At 43.8% G+C, this 8,496-nt stretch overlaps 1 long non-coding RNA gene across 1 annotated transcript; it reads left to right on the top strand.

Annotated features, from left to right (window-relative positions):
• Nucleotides 1-615: 615 nt before the first annotated feature.
• Nucleotides 616-1,767, top strand: LOC116976063. Its single transcript, XR_004412864.1, has 2 exons — nucleotides 616-916; nucleotides 1,146-1,767. It is a non-coding gene; the product is annotated as an uncharacterized LOC116976063 (long non-coding RNA).
• The last annotated feature ends 6,729 nt before the right edge of the window (nucleotides 1,768-8,496 follow it).

Raw genomic sequence — 8,496 nt, 5'->3', positions numbered from 1 at the left:
AAAGGCCCTTCAGCCCATCGAGTCCACTCCAACCAGAGTAATTTACAGCGACCATTTGACATAAAGATCCACTCATCTTTGAAGGAAACTGGAGCACCCGTAGGAGACCCATGCAGTCACAAGGAGTATGCACAAACTCCACACAAGGTGAGGATCGAACCCGGGAACCTGGCGCTGTGAGGCAGCAGCTCTACTGCAGCGCCACTGCCACAGTATTGAGTATCAAGGCCTCACACACTATTGAATGTGCTGCTCGGACTTCATGCTTTCTTCACGCCTGCAGACGTAGCATCTAGCTCTTAGGCACTGTGATCTTTCAAAAAGATCTTTCAAAAAGATAGCACGTAAATTAATGAGGGAAATTCAGTGAATATAAAATAATGCCTCAGCAGGGACTCTTTAACTGGGGTATGGTTTTTGACTTCCTGCATAATGTACTCTTGGTTTACTGTAAGTGAACAATGAGTATTGAAGGTCAAGATCCTTTGATCTGTAAGACAGAAAAGCTGGCCCCATGCACAATAATAATGCTGCCACATGGGCACAAGAAATATCATCCACATAAGGGTGAATCACAGCAGGAGGTGCCTGGTCTCAATGGGTGGGCCTGTTGTTGCAAATGAGCGCAAACACTTCAAAATATGCGCAAAGTGCTTTCATGCATCATTTACATCTATGTCACGTTTGTGTATTATTCGGACGGGAATTTGATAGAACTTGCTTACCTATTCATCTGCTATATTTTTCTTTCAGGTGGTCTAGGTCCTGGTTTTGAGAGCTGAAGATGACTGGAGCCAGAGATGGAGAGGGAAACCAACCCTTATATCTCCTTCTGAGTCTGAAGAAGGATCTCGATCTGAAACGTCACCCATTCCTTCTCTCCAGAGATGCTGCTTGTCCCGCTGAGTTACTCCAGGTTTTTGTTTTATCTTATACTGTATCTCCTTCATTGTGTTCAGTGGCCTCCTGTGGCAAAGTAGTGACATGTGAAGCTTTACTCTGCAAATGGTGTTACATAAATACAGGTGATTGGTGCAGAAACAATGTATTTTACTGTTTTATTTTTGGCTCATCTACTTTTCTTAACATAATATCTCTTTTGCCCACTGTTTAGTAAACCTACTTCATAATTTGCTTTTGTTCAGGAATAGATTACAAAACTGTATATCTTTGGAGTGTGGGAGGAAACCGGAGCACTGGAGAAAACCCATGCAGACACAGGGGGAATATACAAGCACCATGCAGACAGCCCCCATCGTCAGGATCGAACCCGTGTCTCTGGCGCTGTAAGGCAGCAACTCTACCGCTGTGCCACTGTGCTGCCCTCATTCCACCTTTCTCTCCAAATTGGAGATGGTGCATCTTGCACAAATTCAAGTTGCTGCGGTTTGGATGCTACGATATTTTTAATGACTTGACTAAATTTAATTCATGCAACAGTGTTTAAAAAAATACAACATGCACACCATGAAAGGTTTCTAATTCATCATTCATTCACCCACATTGAAATTCATCCTTATTCATTACCACACACTGTGATAAACTTGAGTCCATTTCCAGTATGGAGCTATGTCATGCTCTGGCATGTTTTTGATGTAAAATTTTTCACACAGTTGTGTCTCCAAGTGTTTACCAAATGTGGTCAAAGCAGTTATGCAGCTGCACTGCATCATCCTTGCTTGCTCTTTTACTTTTACTACCCAATTTTAAGATGAAGTGGTAACATATGTATAATGAAAATCTGCAAATAAATGTCGGAAACCTAAACTTAGCAAATACTTTTCAATTTTTTTTCCGAAATGATACAAGTTCTGTACTTAAGTAAAGCTTTCAATAATTAGTATGAGAGTACTGTAATGCTATCCGTGCAAATGTTTATTATTCTTATATCAAATTACTTTCTCTGCCATTTGAATGGTCATAACTGGAGCATGTTGCCAGTACTGAAGGGCCTGAGCTATAGGGAGAGGTTGGACAGGGTAGGATTTTATTCCTTGAAGCGCAGGAGACTAAAGGACTAATCTTATAGGGGTGTATAGAATCATGAGAGAAATAGATAGAGTGAATGCACAGAGTATTTTTCCCAGGGTAGGGAAATCAAGAAGTAGAAGGCATTGGTTTAAGATGAGAGGGGAAAGATATAATAGGAACCCGAGGGGCGGCATATGGAATGAGCTGCTAGAGGAAGTAGTTGAGGCAGAGGCAGATACAATGACAACATTTAAAAGGCTTTTGGACAAGTACATGGACACTGGCCCAACATGGGTCAATGGGACGATCTTAGATTGGGTATTTTGGTCGGCATCTTGGGCCAAAGGGCCTGTTTGCATGCTGTTTCATGCTTTGACTCTAACCCAATGGGCTCAGAAACTCAAGGGCCTTTTCCCATTCCAGGCCATTCTACCAAACAACCCTTTGCTATTGCATAGCAGGTCAGTCTTCATTCGTGTGATGAGGTATCACAACTCACTCTAACATCTTTAAGAATGATAAGACAATATATGGATAGAAATCATTATATTGGAAAAGCTGCGGTCTTCTTCCAGTGTCAGAATCTGAGCAACTTTGGTCTGCACCATGTTTAAGGCAAAAAATATCATTAAACAATTCAAAATGTCTTCAAAATAAAAATTTGCTGTATGGGTCTATTAGTGTTAAACGTGTGCTTGTTTACACGTTTTTATAATAGCACGCCAATCGAATTACTACCGAATTATTATCGAACACAATTACTACTGCAGTTTAATTTATGCTCTCCTATTTTCAGAGTAATGGACAAATTTATGCCTAGCATCGTATGGCAGCATTAGTGCCTGCGGTGCCAGCTGTGAGTTTGATTTACACGCTTTTGATTTACGTGGTGCTTTTCCAGTGTGTAACTCACGCGTAAAACGCAAGGTGCCTGTACTTCTGAAATATAATTTGCTAGTCACGAGACATTATCCACCCCACCAATGTGTTTACGAACCACTTTTCTCAGTGAAACAAATAGCATTCTACAAAAAAGATCTCTTCACTGTTTACTAACCAACTGAGCTCGTGAACTGGGCAGTCACGGTGGTGCAGTGGTAGAGTTGCTGCCTTACAGCGAATGCAGTGCTGAAGACCTGGGTTCGATCTCAACTACGGGTGCTGTCTGTATGGAGTTTGTATGTTCTCCCCATGACCTGCGTGGGTTTTCTCCGAGATCTTCGGTTTCCTCCCACACTCCAATGACGTACAGGTTTGTAGGGTAATTGGCTTGGTAAATGTAAAAATTGTCCCTAGTGGGTGTAGGATAGTGTTAATGTGCGGGGATTGCCTGCCGGCGCAGACCCGATGGGCCAAAGGGCCTGTTTCCGTGCTGTATCTCAAAAAAGAAACTGTAGAAGGGTCTTGACCCAAGACTTTACCCATTCCTTCTCTCCAGAGATGCTGCATGACCCATTGAGTTATTCCAGCTTTTTGTGTCTATCTTCTGAGAACATCACCAAAGATATTTGACCATTATTGGAGTCTTCCATTGCATTTTGCTCTCTCTCCAAACTTCTCTCTCCAAGATTTCTTCCCTATGCCTCTGAATGTGTAAAGTTACAAAGGTGCTGACTGTCTTTGGTACCTGAATTAAATATAAGATTTTTTACACTTAGTTATGGTCACCTGAACATTTATTTCCACATAACGCGCATGGTTATTTAAGCAAGCTTCATGCAGGTACAAAGTTGCACAAAGAAGTCATGGAATTTCAGGCACTTTTTGGGAGGCAAGTATTAATGACTGGGAAAAATTAAGAAGCTCAGGCCCTTTACATGTGCACATTATAATGGTAATCATTGGCGCTGCAGGGCATTGGAAACACATGTGCTATTGCTCTCATCCCTTCCTTTCTGAATTCCCAGCTAAGGAGCAAACGTGTTTTTTGATTGGCTTTAATTTCTTCAAGACAGCTGTCTTTGTCCCGTAATGGATATGTTTTCAGCCCGTTAATGAATACCATCTTGGAGCTGGTTTTCCCTGTCCGAGTGATGCAGTTTGATGAAAACTAAGATCACATTCATTTTTGTTCATCAGATAAATGATGAATAACAGATGATATCATCCTATGCCTGCTGACTGAGATGGTTAAAAGGTAATCACTAACCTCAAATCTTTGGTTTGCTTGTTTGGCCAAACCTTATGAAGGCTCCCAGTTTAATTGTAGCCTCAACTGGCATTTAATAAAGATGAGCTGTGTTTCCCAACACTGAATGTGGGAAATGCTTTCCAACATATGCTTCATAGAGAAAAATGGCTTTAATATCTATTCCACAGATTTAAGGAGTGTGTCTGAAAAGGGTCCCGACCCGAAACGCCACCTATCCTTTTTCTCTAGAGATGCTGCCTGATCTGTTGAGTTACTCCAACACTTTGCGTCTATCTTTGGTATAAACCAGCATCTGCAGTTCTTTTTTTCTACATTTGTGTTATTTTTGTAACCACATCTGGTTAGCACATTCAGGAGACTCAGTGGAGAACGATTTACTTCATTCCTCCCCCACCCTCTCTGCAACTAAAAATCTAGCTTGCTTTCTCACTTTTCCAGTTCTGATGAAGGATTTTCAGCTTGAAATCACTCAATTTCTCTTTCCATAGACGCTGCCCTGACCAGATGTGTTTTCTTTTAGAGGTGCAACGTGGAAAAAGGTCCTTAGGCTCACCGTGTCCGCGACGTCCAGCGATCACCCATACACTAGGTCTATCCTACACACCAGAGACAATTAACAGAAACTAATTAACCTACAAACCTGCACATTTTGGGAATGTGGGAAGAAACCAGAGCACCCGGAGAAAACCTACCCGGTTAAAGGCAGAGCGTACATACTCCTTACAGACAGCACTCGTAGTCAGGATCGAACCCGTGTCTTTGGTGCTGTGAAGCAGCAATTCTGCCACTGCACCACGGCTTGTTTAAAGTATATTAAGTTGTTGCTAAAGATTTATCCTGTCCATCAGGTAGATCAATAACAGGATAACCCTTTGTTACACAAGTTTATGATGGTGTAGAAGCCATATCCTCATCCAATTTGACAGTAGTTGCTGCCGGTGTTATTTGTTAGCCTTTCAGTGCAAATGAATATGCAATGTTCTTAAAGTTCAGGTGAGTTTCCTTCAACTCACTGAAGTTTAGAAGGATAAGGGGGGGGGGGGGGGGGGAGACATTCAAACTTACCAAGTAGTTAAAAGGCAGGATAGAGTGAATGTGGAGAGGCTGTTTCCACTAGTGGGAAAGTCTGGGACCAGAGGCTTTAACCTCAGAATATAAGGAAGTACCTTTAGAAAGGAGATGAAGAGGAATTTCTTTAATCAGAGGGTGGTGAATCTGTGGAATTCATTGTTACAGACGGCTGTGGAGGCCATCAACGGGTATTTTTAAAGCGGAGATTGACAGATTCTTGATTAGTTAGGGTGTCAGGGGTTATGGGGAGAAGGCAGGAGAATGAGGTTGAGAGAGAAAGGTAGATCAGCCATGATTAAATGGCAGAGTAGACTGGATGGGCCAAATGGCAGAGTAGACTGGATGGGCCAAATGGCAGAGTAGACTGGATGGGCCAAATGGCAGAGTAGACTGGATGGGCCAAATGGCAGAGTAGACTGGATGGGCCAAATGGCAGAGTAGACTGGATGGGCCAAATGGCAGAGTAGACTGGATGGGCCAAATGGCCTAATTCTGCTTCCATAACATGAGCTTATGAACTTCTCATTGTTTTTTTAACTTTATACGTCCAATCAAAATCCCTCTCCAGTGCAATTGATCATCCTATTCCAGGGAAGATGTATTTCTGGATGTTTCTGGATCTTTCTGTTATTTTCCCCTTAAGGGCCTGTCCCACTTACGCAATTTTTTCGGAGACTTGCCGGCACCCGTCATAGTCGCAGCAGGTCGCCAAAGATTTTCAACGTTGAAAATCCAGCGGCGACCAGAAAAAGGTACGTCTCTTTGGGCGACTACTCACGACCATACAGGTGTCACCCCGCGACATGTAAGCTGGGAAGAAACTGTCCCTGAATCTGGAGGTGTGCGTTTTCCTACTTCTATAACTTTTGGGAAGATGGGAGAGGGGAGAAGAGAGAGTGGCCAGAGTGCGACTCATCCTTGATTATGCTGTTGGCCTAGCCGAGGCAGCGTGAGGTATAAATGGAAGGGAGGTTGGTTTGTATCTCCACAGAACTTCTCCACACCAGTCAATGCTGAATATGGTCCCCTTTTCACTTGCAGTGCGATTAATCAAGCTGAGTAAGCGATGCATGAAAATATTTACAAGGAATTTAAGAGAAAAGAAAATTGGTGAACTTGGTTGGCTGAAAGGTGTAGCAAGGAACTGCAGATCAAGTCAAGTAGCCTTCATTGTCATTCAGACCTTGCGGTCTGAATGAAATTTTGTTGCCTTGCAGTCCTACATATAGTAAAAATGACAAAAACACACAATAAACACAAATTAACATCCACCACCGTGAGTTCACCAGGCACCTCCTCACTGTGGTGGAAGGTAAAAATCTTAAGTCTTTGTCTCATCCCTTCTTCCTTCTTATTCTCCCCCTGCGCCGAGGCGATCCAGGCTTCAGATGTTATGAGCCCGCCGGGCGATGGTAAGTAATGTCAGTCCCGCGGCTGAATCCGAGCTCCGCGAACGGGCCGGTTCAACTCCGCGGCCCGGGGTGGTCGAAGCTGCCGAAGCTGTGGCCCTCCAGTCCAGCGGACGCAGCTGTTGTCGCGGGAGCTCCGGAAAACAGGTCACCTGTGCCCCAGGAGCTCCCGACGATGTCGTCCACTGGGCCCGCGGTCGGGTCGAGTGGCCGCTGCCGCCAGAACACTGCCCCAGCTCCGAGGCCAGGTCGCCGCTGCCCCAGCTCCGAGGCCAGGTCGCCGTGCTGGTTTACACAGAAGATGGACACAAAATGCGGGAGTAACTCAGTGGGTCAGGCAGCATCTCTGCAGAGATAGATTCGGTGACGTTTTGGGTCAAGGCCCTTCTTCTGTGCTGAAGGGCCTAATTCCATGCTGTATTTTTAAACTAAACTTAACTGTCTCTAAACTAAAACTAACCATGGAGCCTTTTCTACTTAAGTCAAGGGCTAGCTGGACTTCCATGATGAAACGGGTGCATAAATAATGCAGTTGATATTACAGATGTTGAAATTAAGTTTCAAGAAGTTTTTCTGCAATTACATGTAAGGCGTTTGGAATATAGGTGACAAACCATTTGTTGGGCTAGACGGAAACAAGACTGATTGCAACCACATGCTTGCAGTTATCTCAGCTCATAAGAGTGAGCAGAGTGAGGAATTTCAGGAAGTACAACTGCTGCGATGTCCCATTAAGCCAGTTCAGCTCCACTTGGTCACAAATCTGCAAAGATTTAGAAGATTCAATTATACGAAGAGTAAAACAAGGCGGAAGATTACCCGAACAATCCTAACAGCCATTTTAACAGTTCCTTGTGCGTAGAAAGGAACTGCAGATTTTAGTTTACACCGAAGATAGGCACAAAATGCTGGAGTAGCTCAGCAGGACAGGCAGTATCACAGGATAGTCTGAAGAAGGCTCCTGACCCGAAATGTCACCCATTCCTTCTATCCAGAATTTGTAGGAAGGAAATGCAGATGCTGGTTTACACTGAAGATAGACACAAAATGCTGGAGTATCTCAGCAGGACAGGCAGAATCACTGGATAGAAAGAATGGGTGACGTTTCGGGTCGAGACCCTTCACCGGACTATCCAGAATGCTGCCTGTCCTGCTGATGTACTCCAGCATTTTATGTCTATCAACAGTTCTTGGAAGGTTCAATATTCTTTCTCAGCAGAATAATTTATTGTTGCTGCTTTCTTCTTAGATTAGTTTACTTTAGAAAAGGCCTTTTTGCCCACTGAGTGCACGCCGACCAGAGATCACCTTTTCACACTAGTTCTATCCTACACATTGGGGACAATTCACAAAAAAAAAATGACCCTCTCAAACCCGCATGTCATTGGGATGTGGGATGAACCCGGAGCACCCGGAGGAAACCCCTGGTCACAGGGAGAACGTATAAACTCTGTACAGAGAGCACCCGAGATCAGGATTGAACCCAGGTCTTTTTTTTATTTTTATAATGTTTTTGCACCGTAATGTGTCTATCCTGAAACCAGAACCAATGAGTCACTGTTGTAGCACCATAGAAGGAGGCCAACCTGCTGCACTACAATGCTGAGAATAATATCCTTCACTCTATATCTTTCCCTTTGCTCCACCTGTTATACTAGATTTGATTAGATTTGAATTGATACTTAGTTTAGTTTAGTTTAGAGGTACAGCGCCGAAACTAACCCTTCCGCCCACCAAGTCCATGCCGACCAGCGACCACTATCCTGCACACACTAGGGACAATTTTTACATTTACCAAGTTAATTCACATACATACCTGTGCGTCCTTGGAGTGTGGGAGGAAACCGAGGATCTCGGAGAAAACCCACGCGGTCACGGGAAGAATGTACAACC

The sequence above is a fragment of the Amblyraja radiata genome, chromosome 8, assembly GCF_010909765.2.
Source record: "Amblyraja radiata isolate CabotCenter1 chromosome 8, sAmbRad1.1.pri, whole genome shotgun sequence".
Classification (NCBI taxonomy): Eukaryota; Metazoa; Chordata; class Chondrichthyes; order Rajiformes; family Rajidae; genus Amblyraja; species Amblyraja radiata.
The sequence above is the reverse complement of the archived record's forward strand: the minus strand, read 5'-3'. Positions and strand labels throughout refer to the sequence as shown.